Consider the following 19,240-nt stretch of genomic DNA (forward strand, 5'->3'; position numbering starts at 1 on the left):
TCAGAATCAGACCAGAGACCCTTCATCGTATAGAAGAAAGGTATAGTAGGTCCAAATCTTCAACATGTCGGCTTAAGATCAGACAGAACTCCCATAGCACAAGAAATAAAAGCAAGAATCAACAACTGGGATAGATTCAAACTAAAAAGTTTTCTCTCAGCAAAGGAAACTATCAGCAATGCAAAGAAAGAGCCTACAGAGTGGGAGAAAATCTTTGCCACTCATACTTCAGATACAGCACTAATTTCCAGAATAGATAAAGAACTCAAAAAACTCTACACCAAGAATACAAATAATCCAATCAAGAAATGGGCTAAGGAAATGAACAGACACTTCACAGAATATGTACAAGCAATCAACAGATATATGAAAAAATGTTCAACATCTCTAGTAATAAGAGAAATGCAAATCAAAACTACCCTAAGTTTCCATCTCACCCCAATTAGAAAGGCAATTATCAAGAACACAAGCAACAATAGGTGTTGGAGAGGATGTGGGGAAAAAGGTACACTCATACATTGCTGGTGGGGTTGCAAATTAGTGCAGCCACTCTGGAAAGCAGTATGGAGATTCCTCAGAAAGCTTGGAATGGAACCACCATCTGACCCAGCAATCCCACTCCTTGGCCTATACCGAAAGGACTTAAAATCAGCATACTACAGAGACACAGCCACATCAATGTTCATAGCTGCTCAATTCACCTTAGCCAGATTGTGGAACCAACCTAGATGTCCTTCAATTGATGAATGGATAAAGAAACTGTGGTATATATATACAATGGAATATTACTCAGCCATAAAGAATGATAAAATTATGGCATTTGCAGGCAAATGGATGAAATTGGAGAATATCATGCTAAGTGAGATAAGCCAATCTCAAAAAACCAAAGGACAAATGATCTCACTGATAAGCGGATGATGACACATAATGGGGGGTGGGAGGGGTTAGTGTTAGGGTTAGGGTTAGGGTTAGGGAGGGGGGCAAGAATAGAGGAAGGAAGGACTTATAGAGTGAAAAGAAGGGTGGGAGGGGTGGGGGAAGGGAAAAATAACAGAATGAATCAAACAACATTACCCTATGTAAATTTATGATTACACAAATCAAAGAGGTATGCCTTTACTCCATGTACAGAGAAACAACATGTATCCCATTTGATTACAAGAAAAAAAAAAAGAAATAAATGTGCATTAACTGCCTGACAAAGAATTTTAAATTGCTGTTTCAAGGAAGCCAGAAAACCTCAAGGAAAAAAAAATAATAAGGGAGTTTCAAGATGGCGGCCTAGAGGGTGGCTGCATTTCATGTTGCTCCAGGACTCAGGATTCAAAAGAGGAGATACTGAGACGCTTGGGACCAACTCAAAGCAGCCGGGTGACTCTCACCCGTTGGGAAGGCGTCCCGGATGGGACGGTGGTCCCGGGAGGCAGGAAACTTTGTGAAGTAGAGCTGCCGGCGAGACGCCCCTCCCCCCGCTGGAGCAGTGAACTCGGACAGCTGGGAGCGCCGTAAAGGAGGCCGCTCGGCACAGCGCTGGGACTTGGAGCAACCACTGGGGCTCCTGCGGCTGCCCAGGGGAGGAGTGGCAAGGAGAGCTGTGTGGACTCAGGACACCGGGGCCTGACCTGGGGAGGAGGAGGAGGAGGAGCGTGGCCACATGGATTTGGAGTGACTGCACCAGAGCTATAGGCGGTTGCCAGAGGAGAAGCTGCGCGGCGAGCTGTTTGGACTCAGGGCGACTGCTTCTGAACCCCGGGGCCTGCCCTGAGGACAAGGAGGAGGAAGAGGAGTGCGGCCGCTTAGATTTGGAGTGACTACACCAGAGCTACAGGCGGTTGCCAGAGGAGGGGCTGTGTGGCGAGCTGTTTGGACTCAGACCACTTCTGAACCCCGGGGCCTGCCCAGAGGAGTAGGAGGAGGAGGAGGAGGAGGAGGAGGAGCGCGGCGGGGCGTTTGGACTCGCAGTGACTGCATTAGCGCTCCAGGCGGCTGCTCAGAGGAGAAGACGAGTGGTGAGTTGTCTGGACTTAAAGTGACAGCTCCTGAACACAGGGGGGCTGCCTGGAGGAGAAGCGTGGTGGGACACTTGGTCTTGAGTGGACGCACCAGAGCTCCGGGAGGTTGCCCAGAGGACCCGTGCTGTGGGTCACGTGGACTCAGAGCCACTCAGAGCGTCTCCTCCTGAACACCCGGGGGGTTATCTGGAGAAGGAGGAGGAACGGGGAGGGTCACTTCGACTCGGAGTGATTGATTGCCCAGGGCTATGGGTGGTTGGTGGAGGTGGAGGCACGCAGTGAGTTTCTTGGACTCCTAGTGACCGCACCGGAATACTGGGTGGCTGTCTGGAGGAAGAGGCGTGTGGCGAGTCTCTGGGATTCAGAGCGATTGTACAGGGCACCAGGTGGCTGCTCAGAGGAGGGGCCGCATAGCCAGGCAATTAGGTGCAGAGCAGGGTCCCAGAATCTAGGACGCTTCTTGGTGGAAGAGCCGCACAGAGACAGGCTTAGGGTGGAGCGAAGGTTCCAGGCCTGCGGGAAGATTCTCTGAGGAAGGGCAGCCTAAGGAGAGTCATCTGCAAAGGGTGAGGCTCCCAGGCCCAGGAGGTAAGGCTGGGCCCCTGGGAACTTTGCAGAGGAAGGCAGCCCAGCCCAGGCGGTAGCTGTAAATTGAGGGGAACCTCTAGGAGGGAACTGACCAGCGAGACCTCCCCACCGGGTGAGTCTTCCCTGCCGGGTGAGGTTTCCCCACAAGGACGGTAAAACCAGAGACTCAGGCCCAAACAGGCCTTGCCTCAGCCTGCAGCCTAGGTCCCCTTTGGATGACCATTGGTCAACAAGTGGAGGCACCTCTGCCCACTAGCAGGGATTATACCCCACCTGAAGGCCACCACTCCTAGAGAGGCAGCTTTCTTGTGGAGCACCGCATTATCAACTTCCTCCAAGACTTCAGCCTACTGAAGGCTAAGGGGGGATATATATAGAAATCTTCAGGGACATTGTAAGTCAATAGAGGAAATCTGCAATATCTCAGCGGTCCTCTGATACCTGAACAATATGAGAAAACAAGGAAAGAAACTGCTGCAAACAAATCTAGATGTTACATCAATAAAACCCAGTGACAGCATGGCAGAAGAAATGACAGAAAAGGAGTTCAGAATGTACATAATTAAAATGATCAGAGAAGCAAACGATGAGATGAAAGAGCAAATGCATGCACTGAATGATGAGATGAAAGAGCAATTGCAGGCATTGATTGATCACACCAATCGACAGTTAAAAAAGCAAATACAGGAAGCAAAAGATCATTTCAATAAAGAGTTAGAGATATTGAAAAAAAACCAAACAGAAATCCTTGACATGAAGGAAACAATAAACCAAATTAAGAACTCCATAGAAAGCATATCCAATAGGATAGAACACCTGGAAGACAGAACCTCAGACATTGAAGACAAAATATTTAACCTTGAAAACAAAGTTGAACAAACAGAGAAGATGGTAAGAAATCATGAACAGAATCTACAAGAACTCTGGGATATCATGAAAAGGCCAAATTTAAGAATTATTGGGATTGAGGAAGGCCTAGAGAAACAAGCCAAAGGAATGAACAATTTATTCAATGAATTATTCTCAGAAAATTTCCCAAATCTGAAGAATGAAATGGAAAATCAAGTTCAAGAGGCTTATAGGACTCCAAATACACAAAATTACAACAGACCCACACCAAGGCACATTATAATGAAAATACTTAACATACAAAATAAAGACAGAATTTTAAAGGCTGTGAGAGAAAAGAACCAAATTACATTCAGGGGGAAACCAATACGCATATCAGCAGATTTTTCAATCCAGACCCTAAAAGCTAGAAGGGCCTGGAACAACATTTTTAAAGCCCTGAAAGAAAATGGATGCCAACCAAGAATCTTATACCCAGCAAAACTTACCTTCAAATTTGACGATGAAATAAAATCCTTCCATGATAAACAAAAGCTAAAAGAATTTACAAAAAGAAAGCCAGCATTACAGAACATTCTCAACAAAATATTCCATGAGGAAGAGATGAAAAACAAAGAAGCAAATCAGCAAAGGGAGGAATTATCCTAAAGGAATTGTCAAATAAAGGAAGAAACAAGTAGTGTCAATAAACAAATAAATAAATAAAAATTTAAAAATGAACCAAATGACTGGGAATACAAATCATATCTCCATAATAACCCTGAATGTTAATGGCCTGAATTCATCAATCAAAAGACATAGACTGGCAGATTGGATTAAAAAGAAAGATCCAACAATATGTTGCCTGCAAGAGACTCACCTCATAGAAAAAGATACCCATAGACTAAAGGTGAAAGGATGGGGAAAAACATACCATGCACATGGACTCAGCAAAAAAGCTGGAGTATCCATCCTCATTTCCGATAATGTGGACTTCAAGCCAAAGTTAGTCAGAAGGGATAAAGAAGGTCATTTCATACTGCTTAAGGGAAGCATAAATCAGCAAGATATAACAATCATAAACATCTATGCCCCAAACAGTGGCTCATCCATGTATGTCAAACAAATCCTTCTCAATTTCAGAAACCAAATAGACCAGAACACAATAATACTAGGTGATTTTAACACGCCTCTCTCACCACTGGACAGATCTTCCAGACAAAAATTGAACAAAGAAACCATAGATCTCAATAGCACAATCAATAATTTAGAGGTAACGGACATTTATAGAATATACCATCCAACCAAGAGCGAATACACTTTCTTCTCAGCAGCACATGGATCCTTCTCTAAAATAGACCATATATTATGCCACAAAGCTAATGTTAGCAAATACAAGAAGATAGAGACACTAGCATGTATTCTATCAGATCATAATGGATTGAAGTTAGAAATAAATGAAAGAGTAAAACACAGAAACTATTCCAACATCTGGAGATTAAACAATATGCTATTATAAGATGAATGGATAACAGAGATATTAGGAAGGAAATTAAAAAATTCTTAGAGGTAAATGAGAACAAAGAAACATCATATCAAAATCTCTGGGACACTATGAAAGCAGTACTTAGAGGGAAATTTATTTCATGGAGCGCATTTAATAAAAGAAGTAAAACTCAACAAATAAACAACCTAACACTACAGCTCAAAGCCCTAGAAAAAGAAGAACAGAACAGCACCAAAAGTAGTAGAAGACAGGAAATAGTTAAACTCAGAGCTGAAATCAATGAAATTGAAACAAAAGAAACAATACAAAAAATTGACAAAATAAATAGTTGGTTCTTTGAAAAAAATAAACAAAATTGATAAACCTTTAGCCACACTAACAAAGAAAAGATGAGAGAAAACCCAAATCACTAAAATTCGGAATGAAAAAGGAAATATCACAACAGACACGAGTGAAATACAAAACATAATTATTAGAAGCTATTTTGAAAATCTATACTCCAACAAAATAGAAAATTTTGAAGGCATCAACAGGTTTCTAGAGACATATGAATTGCCTAAACTGAACGAGGAGGACATAAACAATTTAAATAGACCAATTTCAAGTAATGAAATAGAAGAAGTCATCAAAAGCCTACCAACAAAGAAAAGTCCGGGACCAGATGGGTTCTCAGCAGAGTTCTACAAAACCTTTAAAGAAGAGCTCATTCCAATACTTCTCAAAGTATTCCATAAAATAGAAGAGGAGGGAACCCTCCCAAACTCATTCTATGAAGCCAATATCACCCTGATACCTAAACCAGACAGAGACTCATCAAGGAAAGAAAATTTCAGACCAATATCCTTAATGAACATCGATGCAAAAATTCTCAACAAAATTTTAGCAAATCGCATACAAAAACATATTAAAAAGATAGTGCACCATGATCAAGTTGGTTTTATCCCAGGAATGCAAGGTTGGTTCAACATCAGGAAATCAATAAACGTAATTCACCATATTAATAGACTTAAAGTCAAGAATCACATGATTATTTCAATAGATGCAGAAAAAGCATTTGATAAAATACAGCACCCCTTCATGTTCAAAACACTAGAAAAAATAGGGACAGTGGGAACATTCCTTAACATTGTAAAGGCCATTTATGCTAAGCCCATAGCTAATATCATTCTAAATGGTGAAAAACTGAAAGCATTCCCCCTAAAAACTGGAACAAGGCAGGGATGCCCTCTTTCACCACTTCTATTCAACATCGTTCTTCAGACTCTGGCCAGAGCAATTAGACAAACCAAAGAAATTAAAGGGATACGAATTAGGAAAGAAGAACTCAAACTATCCCTGTTCACTGATGACATGATTATATATTTAGAGGAACCTGGAAATTCCACCAGAAAACTCTTAGAACTCATAAGTGAATTCAGTAAAGTAGCAGGTTACAAGATCAATGCCCATAAATCCAACGCATTTTTATACATAAGTGATGAATCTTCAGAAAGAGAAATTAGGAAAACTACCCCATTCACAATAGCCTCAAAAAAAATAAAATACTTGGGGATCAATCTCACAAAAGAGGTGAAAGACCTCTACAATGAGAACTATACAACACTAAAGAAAGAAATTAAAGAACACCTTAGAAGATGGAAAGATCTTCCATGTTCTTGGATAGGAAGAATTAATATTGTCAAAATGGCCAAACTACCTAAAGTGCTATACAAATTCAATGCAATTCCAATTAAAATCCCAATGAAGTACCTTACAGAAATAGAGCAAGCAATTATGAAATTCATCTGGAAGAATAAGAAACCCAGAATAGCTAAAGCAATCCTTAGCAGGAAGAGTGAAACAGGGGGTATTGCAATACCAGATCTTCAACTCTACTATAAAGCAATAGTAACAAAAACGGCATGGTATTGGTACCAAAATAGAAAGGTAGATCAATGGTACAGAATAGAGGACATGGACACAAACCCAAATAAATACAATTTTCTCATACTAGACAAAGGTGCCAAAAATATGCAATGGAGAAAAGATAGCCTCTTCAACAAATGGTGCTGGGAGAATTGGAAATCCATCTGCAACAGAATGAAACTAAACCCATATCTCTCACCATGCACGAAACTAAACTCAAAATGGATTAAGGACCTCGGAATCAGACCAGAGACCCTGCAGATTATAGAAGAAAAAGTAGGTCCAAATCTTCACCTTGTTGGTCTAGGATCAGACTTCCTTAACAGGACTCCCATAGCACAAGAAATAAAAGCTAGAATCAACCACTGGGATAGATTCAAACTAAAAAGCTTTCTCTCAGCAAAGGAAACTATCAGCAATGCGAAGAAAGAGCCTACAGAGTGGGAGAATATCTTTGCCAAGCATACTTCAGATAGAGCACTAATCTCCAGAATCTATAAAGAACTCAAAAAACTTTACTCCAAGAATTCAAATAATCCAGTCGACAAATGGGCTAAGGAAATGAATAGACACTTCACAGAAGAAGATCTACAAGCAATCAACAAACATATGAAAGAATGTTCAACATCTCTAGTAATAAGAGAAATGCAAATCAAAACCACCCTAAGATTCCATCTCACCCCAATTAGAATGGCGATTATCAAGAATACGAGCAACAACAGGTGTTGGCGAGGATGTGGGGAGAAAGGTACACTCATATATTGCTGGTGGGGCTGCAAATTAGTGCAGCCACTCTGGAAAGCAGTGTGGAGATTCCTTAGAAAACTTGGAATGGACCCTCCATTTGACCCAGCTATCCCACTCCTTGGCCTATACCCAAAGGACTTAAAATCAGCATACTACAGAGATACAGCCACATCAATGTTCATAGCTGCTCAATTCACAATAGCCAGACTGTGGAACCAACCTAGATGCCCTTCAATTGATGAGTGGATAAGGAAACTGTGGTATATATATACAATGGAATATTACTCAGCCATAAAGAATGATAAAATCATGGCATTTGCAGGCAAACGGATGAAATTGGAGAATATCATGGTAAGTGAGATAAGCCAATCTCAAAAAGCCAAAGGATGAATGATATTGCTAATAAGTGGAGGATGACACATAATGGGGGGTGGGAAGGGTTAGTGTTAGGGTTAGAGTTAGGGTTAGGGAGGGGGGCAAGTATGGAGGAAGGAAGTACTGTATAGAGGGTAAAGAGGGGTGGGAGGGGTGGGGGGAAGGGAAAAATAACAGAATGAATCAAACAACATTACTCTATGTAAATTTATGATTACACAAATGGTATGCCTTTACGCCATGTACAGAGAAACAACATGTATCCCATTTGTTTACAATAAAAAAAAATAGAGAAACAAAAAAAAATAATAATAATAAAAAAACAGGTAAACTCTTCAGTGAAATATAGAAAACAATAAATCAATAAATGACCAGAATGAGAAGTTTATTTTTTTTTGTTTATTTTTACAGACTGGATTTTGACTCATTGTACACAAATAGGGTACAACTTTTCATTTCTATTGTTAAGCACGTTGTAGATGCATTCGTGTTATCATACATATACATAGGGTAATGATGTCTGTCTCGTTCTACCATATTTTATACCCCAGCCCCCTCCTCCTTCTCATTTCCTTCTGCATAAAGTTCCTAAATTATTCTCCTAACCCCCCGCCCCCCTCATTATATATCATTCTCCACTTATCAGGGAAATCATTTGGCCTTTGGTTTTTTGGGATTGGCTTATTTCACTTAGCATGATATTCTCCAGTTCCATCTATTTATTTGCATCTAGGTTGGTTCTACAATCTAGCTATTGTGAACTGAGGTGCTATAAACTTTGATGTGGTTGCATTACTGTAGCATGCTCATTTTAAGTCCTTTGGGTATAAACCAAGGAGTGGGATGACTGCGTCAAATGGTGGGTCCATTCCAAGTTTTCTGAGGAATCTCCATACTGCTATCCAGAGTGGCTGCACCAAGTTCCAACTCCACCAGCAACGTAAAAATGTGCCTTTTTTCCCACATCCACACCAACATCTATTATTACTTGTGTTCTTGATAATAGTCATTATATTTGGAGTAAGATGAAATCTTAGAGTTGTTTTAATTTGCATTTCTCTAATTACTAGAGATGTTGAACACTTTTTCATATGTTTATTAATCACCTGTATATCTTCTTCTATAAAGTGTCTGTCAAGTTCCTTGATGCATTTATTGATTGGGTTCTTTGTATTTTTGGTGTAAATTTTTTTAAATTCTTTATAAATTTTGGAGATGAGTGCTCTATCTGAAGTGCATGTGGAGAAGATTTTCTCCCACTCTGTAGGCTCTCTTTTCACATTATTGATTGTTTCCTTTGCTAGAAAAAGTTTTTTAGTTTCAATCCATCCCATTCATTGGTTCTTGCTTTTATTTCTTGTACTTTGGGGGTCTTGTTAAGGAAGTCTGGTTCTAATCCAACATGATGAAGATTCGGGCCTACTTTTTCTTCTATTTGGTGAAGGGTCTTCTGGTCTAATTCCTAGATCCTTGATCTATTTTAGGTTGAGTTTTGTGCAGGGTGAAAGAGGTTTAATTCCATTTTATTAAAAATAAAATCTGGAACTGAAAAGTATAATAAACAAAATTAAAAATACAATAGAAAGTATCTGAAGCAAAACAGATGAAACAGAAGAAAGAATCTCTGAATTCAAAAGCAGGTTATTTGAAAGTATACAATCAGAAAAGAAAACAAAAATGAAAAGAAATGAAGAAAGTTCACAGGATTTCTGGAACAGCAACACAAAAGCAAAATCTGATTTTAAAAAGGAAAAGAGACACAAAATTTAAAGAAATAGCAGAAAACATTTCAAACTTGGAGAAAAAAATGTGTGTCCAGGTACAAGAAGGTCAAAGTTCTCAGATCAAATTAAACCCAAAGAAGATCACATCAAAACATATTATTATCAAACTATCAAAAACCAAAGACAAAAAGGATCCAAAAAGAAGCAAGAGAAATGAAGCAAATAGTATAGTGGACTTTTTGTTTTGTTTTTTTAAGAACAGGCACTGTTTATTAACAGACCGGCTTACAAAAATACCATGGCATGTACCTTAGCTCATTCTTCTAATAACTCTGTTGATCTCGTCTTCCCTATTGACAGCATCTTCATCTTCTACAAAATGGGTAACCTTTCTCTTCATTTCATCTCATGGAGAAGCTAATTTGAACAGCCAGGAAACTATTCATTCTCTGAAGTGTTGTCCAACATTGTAGAACTCATGAATCAAATCCTCCATGCAGATGCTGCCATATTTAGCAAGAGACTGAGCAATCAAAGTGTTATATACCAAGGCAATTCACTTCTTATTGATTTTGCCATATCCACACTTACTGATTAGTTCACTCACTGCTTCAGGGTTGGAGAGGTCCATGCAATATATTGTTCCACAATGGTTAACATGTTAATTGAAGACTTGTTGAGTTTGAGGGAGCTTCCATTGAAGATCTGGTGAAGACAAAGAAGCTGCAACACAAAACAGACCTCTGGGCTCACACCACTGGTACCTCTGATCCTGATGGCAAATGCCAATTTGGGTTTTGTAGGCACATGGAAGTTGCCAGTTTTTTCTTGTCATCCAGTCATTCGAATCTCAGCTCTGTACAGCTGCCTATAGTTCTTCTGGTACTATGTTTTAGTCAGTTTTTTGCTACTGTGACTAAAGGATCTCACCAGAACAATTATAGAGAAGGAAAAGTTTATTTGAGGGCCCAGTTTCAGAGGTCTTTGTCCTTTGAAGTCCAACTCCATTCATGGGGGCTTAAGGTGAGCAGAACATCATGGCGGGAGAGTGTGGTGGAGGGAAGCGGCTCACATGATCAGGAAGCAGAGAGAGAGACTCCTCTGGCCAGATACAAAATATATACCCCAAAGCCATGACCCCCATTCCCACCTCCTCCAGTCACACCCTACCCACCTTCAGTTACCACTCAGTGAATCCCTACCAGGGGATTAATACACTAATTGAGTTAAAGACTCTTATAACCCAATCATTTCTCCTTTGACTCTTCTCACATTGTCTTACATGAATTTCTGAGGGACACCTCACATCCAAACCATAGCATAATGCTCAGTTTTTCCATAAACTTAATCCTTGCCTTTAGAAGCACCTATTGGGCAAACTTCATTCTCAGGCGCTTTACCTTTGGCTCTATGAAATTCTTTCACTGTATATTAAAGCTTTCTAGCACAGCAAGAACCTTCTTTTTCTTCTTTTCAATATCCTTCATGGTTCTAGTCAGAAAAGAGCTATAATGGAGTTTTAATACAACCAGCAGAAAACTTCTTGGCAGAAACCTTATGTACAGAATAGAGTGGGAATGGTACATGCAAAAATGCTAACGGAGAAAACCTTCTAACCAAGAAACTGTATTTTCAGAACTATGCCTCGGAAAGGAAGGAGAAAGATTTTCCCAGACAAGCGAAAGTTGAGGGAATTCATCACCACCAGAACTATCTTACAAGAAACGCTGTTGAGTTCAATTTGAAAGAAAAGAATGGGCTGTTAATAAGTAAGACAAAAACACTTGAAAGTATAAAAATCAGTGGTTAAAGCAAGTTGATTCTGAAAACTTTACGGTTGTAATGATGATTTTAACTTGTACTTTTAGTATAAAGTTTCAAAGATAAAACTATTAAAAATAATAACCAAAAATGTGTTAAAGAATATGTAATATAAAAAGGTATGAATTACATAAAAACATGAATTATGTAGAGAGTAACAGAGTACATGTGTAGTTTGTTTTATGCAAAGTTTAAAATAACTTGCTATCATAAGATATTTTATATGGTGACCACATATTTTATATGGTAACCATTTTTATAGTAGCCACAAAGCAAAAACATAGCAGATATACAGAGGACAAAAAGTAAAGAATCAAAGCACATCGCTGAAGAAAACCACCTCATCACAAAGAAAGAAAGAGGAAGAAAGGAACAAACAATCTACAAAACAACCAAAATACAATCAACAAAAATGGTAAGAGTAAGTCCTTACCTATCAATAATTACCTTGAATGTAAAGTTTACCAATAAAAAGAATGACTGAAAGGATGTGGGGAGAGGCCCAACTATAGGGTGACTATGAAAGACTCACTTCACCTATAGAGACACACACAACCTAAAAGTGAAAGAATAGAAAAGACACCCTATGAAAATGGAAACCAAAAGAGCAGAAGTGATTATACTTGCATCAGATAAAATAAAATTGAGTTTAAACTTATAGAAATAGACAAAAAATACATAACAAAGGGGTCAAATCATCAAGTGAATATAATAGTAAACATATAAGCACCCAAAATTAAAACACTTAAATATACATAAAGTATTAAAAAATTTGAAGAAAATACACTAAAATATAAAAATAATAGGGGAAAAATAGACTAAAATGCAAAAATAGTAGGGGACCCTACTTTCAGCAATGAACATAAAATAAAAAAGGAACCATCAACTTAAACTCGCTTTACCCAATAGTAGTAGAACACACATTCTTCTCAAGTGCTCATGGAACAGTCTCCAGCATAAATCATAAATCATAAGGTAGGGCCAGAAACAAACATTAGAAAACCTAAGACTGAAATCCTATTGAGTGCCTTTTCTGATCACAATGATATAAAACTAGAAATGAATTGCAGGCAGAATATCAGAAAATTCACAAATATGAGGAACTCCAACAATGTGCTCCTAAGCAAACAGGAGGTTGAAGAAAAATTCTAAAAGGAAATTTAGAAGTATCTGAGACCAAAAGAGAGAGAGAGAGAGATACAACTAACCAAAATTGATGAGACACTATGAAATAAGTTCTAAGAGGGACATTTATAGTGATAAATTCCTACATTAAGAAAAAAGAAATGTGTCCAATACACTAACTTTACCCAAGACACTAGACAAAGAAGAACTAAGACCAAAGTTAGTAGAAGTGGTTAATATCCAAACCATAAAAGGAATCAAACGACTCAATAACAAGAAAATCAGATTTTAAAATGAGCAAAGGGTGCTCGCTTCGGCAGCACATATACTAAAATTGGAACGCTTCAGAGAAGATTAGCATGGCCCCTGCGCAAGGATGACACGCAAATTCGTGAAACGTTCCATATTTTTACCCAGCTATCCCACTCCTTGGCCTATACCCAAAGGACTTAAAATCAGCATACTACAGAGATACAGCCACATCAATGTTCATAGCTGCTCAATTCACAATAGCCAGACTGTGGAACCAACCTAGATGCCCTTCAATTGATGAATGGATAAAGAAACTGTGGTATATATATATAATGGAATATTACTCAGTCATAAAGAATGATAAAATTATGGCATTTGCAGGCAAATGGATGAAATTGGAGAATATCATACTAAGTGAGATAAGCCAATCTCACAAAACCAAAGGTCAAATGATATCGCTAATAAGTGGATGAGGACACATAATGGGGGGAGGGAGGGGTTAGGGTTAGGGTTAGAGTTAGGGATAGGGAGGGGGGCAATAATGGAGGAAGGAAGGTCTGTATAGAGGGAAAAGAGGGGTGGGAGGGGTGGGGGGAAGGGAAAAAATAACAGAATGAATCAAACAACAATACCCTATGTAAATTTATGATTACACAAATGGTATGCCTTTACACCATGTACAAACAGAGAAACAACATGTATCCCATTTGTTTAAAATGGGCAAAGGATCTGAACAGACATTTCTCAAAAGACATAAAACATCCAACATATATACGAAGAAATTTCCAGCTTCAATAACCATCTGGTAAATGCAAATCAAAACCACAATGAGATAACTTCACACCTGATAATGGCTGTTATCAAACAGATGAAAGAGAACAAGTGTTGGTAAGGATGTATAGAAAAGGAAACTCTCACGTGCTATCAGTAGAAGGGTGAATTAGGACAGTCATCACAGGAAAGTGTGGAGGCTCCTCAAAAATTTTTAATTAGGGATAGTGGGTTAACAAAATTACATAGGTAGATAGGAGGAATAAATTCTGGTGATCTGCATGGGATGATTACAGTTAATAATATTGTGCAGAATATTTCAAAATAGATAGTAGAGAGGATCTTGAACCTTCTCATCAAAAAGAAATAAAAAATAACCAGCATATATCTTATGTCCTGATTCTATTCCACTAGACAGAGGTGGGATAATAATTAGATATTGAATCAGACTTACCTAGGTGAAACTTTCATTATTAACACAGACATAATCCTATATGGAGAAACAATGCCAATGAAAGAAATAGGCAAGATAAGATTTTACTGATCCAAAACACAATATATGATTTTTGCAAACATAACCATTAGAAGCACTCCATTTTACTCAGGAATGTTAATAAACATCATCAGTCTTTTATCAATAGAATTATCAATTTAGGCATACATTAGAGAATTCACTAGAAGTTCCTCTTCCCCTTGGACATTAACCAGGCAAAGTCTGACTATTCTGTTTCGAGTTTATGCTGAAAATATAAATTAGGTCTGATTGAATAACACTAAATTGGAAAGCATAGTTTATAGCTTTCAAAATCATATTTAGCCTTCTTAATGTGTCCCTAGAGCAAATTTCCTTCTGGGCATATTAAATTTATATGACATTATATAATGGCTTGTGAATTGAAAGCAACACATATTAATAATGGAGAAAAAACTAGACATCATATTGAAATCAAGTTACATGAGATCTGTTTCTCTTATTTTCAGTTTCAGTCTCATTTTTCATCGATTCACAGGATACTGAAATGAGTTTAGTGCTTATAGACCAACTGCCTATGTTTATTTGAAAACCTGTTCTTCAAAATAGAAACTCTCATTGGGTATGTTTCTGAGTCTCTTCTTTTTAGTTTTTCCTCCATGCCAACCCAATACCTAATAACTACAATTTATCAAAAGATTTACAAGCAAAGCACATTCGTGTGTTTCTGAGTGAACACCCAACATTAGATTCATAGTCGTGATTATTCGTATGATTCTCAATGTCCACCATCCTGACCATGTCCAGTCAAGTGTGGGCGATATTACTGTGCACGATACCTGCAGTTACAATGAATGTCATCTTTCTAAACTTTGGTGTTGGAATTTTTAAATTGTATTTCTTAGATGGAGTCGGAGAGAACTGAGGCATATCTAGAGCGACCCTGGTGGGGGTGTGAGAAAGGGATCTAGAAATTAGCAGAAGGGTAGAGAAAGCGAACCAAAGAAAACTCCAAGACCCAAATCTGAACTCCAAATCCCTCTTCAAGCAGAAAAGCTTGGGCTTCACCTGTCGTATGTTGGGTTTCAGGTGAGAATTCACTAGGAAATGAAAGGCTCTAAAAGTGTAAAATTTTGAGAAACATCATTTTTAAGTAGCAAAGACGAAAAGAGAGAACAATAGTTTTTACCCGATTTTGTGCTAGGAACCATGACAGAAATTTTTTAAATGCAATTATTTTTGTTTGATTTCCATAGTGAAGAGGAAATTATTATCTAATTTTACTGTGAGAACATGATGCCTCAAATACATTAATTAGTTTGGCCAAAATCACATGGATTATAATACAATCAGTTATTTGATGAGCAAACCAGTTTCCATACTGATTGACTGTTTGCTGCTCTTCTATATATTACCCTATTTTAACTATAATTTATTTTTCTAATTTTTTCTCGCTGAATCACTGTTTTCTCAGTCATCAGTTTGAAAGAAAATCCATCTATTTCTCAAACGCTTTTTTAAATCAAGTGTTTACTGTACATGAAAGAACTAGACTTCAGATTTTGAAATCATGAGTTAAATAACACCCAATAAAGTTTCACAGCATATTTGGCATTGTTTTATTAAAATATCAAGTCAAATTTTTGTTAATATATTCACATATTTTTATGTATTCGGAAAAAAAAAACACATCTCAGTGGAAATTATGTACTGCCTAATTGTTGCAACTTTCAAGAGTAATCTACCTGTTAGGGTCGTCTTTTACATTCTTAAATGTTTACATTCAAAGTTATAATAAAATGCTCAGAAGTTCTGGGCTATGTTCACCCATTTTCCTGTAAAAGGATAATGCCCTTGTGAAGAGCAAAGTTAATGAAAGGTATTAGCCTATCATTTATACATGTACCTTTTACTTCTATTTTGTACCGTGGCAGAAGGAAGAGGCATATTTAGTGAAATAACCATCCTATCATGTGCCAAACAATGCTCAACTAGATGCCACACCTTCTCAAATTGATACCAACACATCCAGCCAACTTCTTTATTCTCATATATACTAAAAGTCTTCACTTAAAATTAAGCTGCACGTAACAGAATGAATCAAACAACATTACCCTATGTAAATTTATGATTACACAAATGGTATGCCTTTACGCCATGTACAAACAGAGAAACAACAAACATGTATCCCATTTGTTTACAATAAAAAAAAAAGAAAAAAAAATTAAGCTGCACATCCATAAGCATGCTTCCACCTCCGTCATTTTAACGTTGATAAATTTTAACCAGGCAATGTGATGTTGTAACTAGAAGCTTGAAACTTTCAGTTGCACCCACCCCATGCCAGGAGGATTGAGTACCAATGAATTTTGTTTCAACTTTTTCTAACAGATCTCTATGTCTCACAGATGTCGACTGTGTGGTCATGTCATACATACGTGAATATGTTTTCTTGGAACGCCGTAACTCATGAACTCTTTTTTTTAATCTCACAAGACATTTAACAAGGCAAAGAAGTTGCAACCCCATTATTGTAATTTTAAATAAATAAGAAAGCAATATTCTGATCTGGGTTATGCCATGTGTCCACAGAAACATTTTACTAAACTTCCCAGAGAAATCCTGCTCAGAAAAGGAAAGAGAGAGTGACTACATTCCCATTTGAATTTGGAACTAAGTCTCGCTACCTTATATGTTCAATTCTCAAACTCCTGAAATAAAGGAAACGAGTAGCAAGAAAAGCACTGAGTCATTTGGGTTCTAGCACTTTGGTCCCCGACACATGCAAGGTGTAAAGCAAGAAGAACTTGGAGCCCGATACATGGTAGTGGAGTTAGCAATTATTCTAGAACAATTCATCTTCAATAAACAAGCTCACTGCACAGCCAGGGAATGCATCTCTTTCTAGCAGGAAATTGGTTATTTTTAAGTTAAAGAAACTCATGTATTCATTTCGCTGAAATAAATTTACATAAAACACAAAAGTATTTTACAGTCTAGCTATTTTTCTAAGAAAGTTGATTATTTTCTTTAGACTACATGAAAATGAAAGGTTGAATGTAAAAATAAACATTGCTGAAGTCCCTCAGACAAGTACCATGATACTACGATTTGTTATTTTATTTCAGGTTTTACAGCCATGTGTGCAGTTTTGCCATAAAAATTCTTCTACAAATTAAATTTGTATGAATAAATTATGCAGAGACATAACCCTTAGAATTTAATAAGCTTCTGAGGCTTTTTTTTTTCCCCTTCCTGGACAAATTATAGAATCCCACTTCTGCTGCGACTTATCTCCACTGTCCTATTATCTGATCATGCTCAACTCTTGAATAAAATTTGAAGTGACAGAAATATAAAGGACACAATACAACAAACAATAGTCACACGAATCTTAAACTTCCTTTACCAAATTGCTATGCAATCAAGGATAGGCTTTTTCTTTGTTCTGCTACTTGTTGAATAATGATACAGACATGTATCTTTACAATACAAGGATTAGAAAAGGGGAGGAAGGAGCAATCTCAAATCAATTTTACATTAAAGCAAAGAATTTTGAAAGTGTTGCTTTCCCTTGCAATCTCAAACAGGCACCAACAAAAGCACCATTTGTGGTGTGGGGGGGCAGGTATTTTAAGGGAAAAAAATAGGTTATTCAGAGGCTATTTATTGCTTTAAATGTTGTTTAAAAGCTTTGTAAAAAGCAGCTTTTTTCTTTTCCTTAGACATCAACAAGAGATAATTGCCTTAACATGCTTTTAAATCATCCTGTTTAAGACACAAAGTAGCATCAAAAACCTGCGCTCAGAAAACTTTTTACTTAACCGGATCACATCGAAGTAGATCTGGGGTCGGCCGCAGACCCTCTCTACAAATGACGATGCTTTGAATTTTCTGCAAGGATGATTTTTTTTTTATTGTTATACAGTAAGGCAGGCTTTTGTGGCATGCACATCTCTGAATTTTAACATGTGCATGGGTGCATGTAAACATCTCCATCAGGACTCAAACAATCCTATCATCCCAGAAAAAGTTGCTGTGACATCCCTTTGTAGCCCCATTCTCCCTCTCCTCCAACCTTGGCAAGCACCGATCCGTTCAACACCATCCTTTTGTACCTTTGAGAATGTCATGTGCAGAGTAGCATGCTGCGTCTATGACGAGGAAGATGATTGACTGGAGAGCAGAAGCGTGGCTTGTGACTTTTTCTGCACAAGATATTAACTGAAGCAATTAAATCAGCTGAGAAATACAGAGTTCTTGGGCCACCGGGGGCAACTGCTCACTCTGTGTGCTTTCAGCTCTCTATGCCAAGCAGTTTGCACATCTCTGAAGTCTGTGTTGGGATCTGGGAAAATCATCTACAGAGAAGGAATATTCAAATTCTTCCAATGACTGTGAATTATGATACCAAGATGAGGCACCCCAAATCTCTTTCTCTTGAATGTCGATTGCATGAGTAAGGAGTATTAGTGGTATTTTTGTCCTGCACCCCCCACCACAAAGTGAACGGAGTCCTCTTATCTGCAGCAAACTAGGACAAGTTACAGTGTCATATGGATGTAAAAAGGAGAAAAAAAAAAAAACAAGCGACTTCATCTTAAAGCTGAAATCTAAATTTCCATCTCATTTAAGTATAATTGATTCTAGGGTTTATTAATTTTATACTTCATTATAAGAAAGCTTAAGAAATGATATGAACCTAATTTAGGAAAACATACCCAACTATTTTTAATACAGTGAAAGAGCTATTCAGGTCAGTTTAATAGTATTTTATGAGTGAAAATAAAAATGTTTGAGTCTGTTTAAACACGTTTCCCAAAAAAATTTAATAGCATAATAATTCTAACTAGATTGTATGAATTTTAGCATTGTGAATGTTATGCCTTCCCCTGTTTTAGACTGTGATAGGGTGAGCAGATGTTCAGCAATTTGAAGTCTGTTTTGAATCTTCCTACCTGCTGGGTTTAATTTCGGAAGCAAGCACCATTCTTGAAGACAGACAAAATGTTATTTGTTTTTTTATCCATGCACCACGTTGTACTGATTTTCATCATTTCCAGTTCAGTTTATGGCAGGTCATTTCTAGTACACATAAAATCTAATTGTAATC

Source organism: Sciurus vulgaris (assembly GCF_902686455.1).
Source record: "Sciurus vulgaris genome assembly, chromosome: 17".
In the NCBI taxonomy this organism is placed as follows: Eukaryota; Metazoa; Chordata; class Mammalia; order Rodentia; family Sciuridae; genus Sciurus; species Sciurus vulgaris.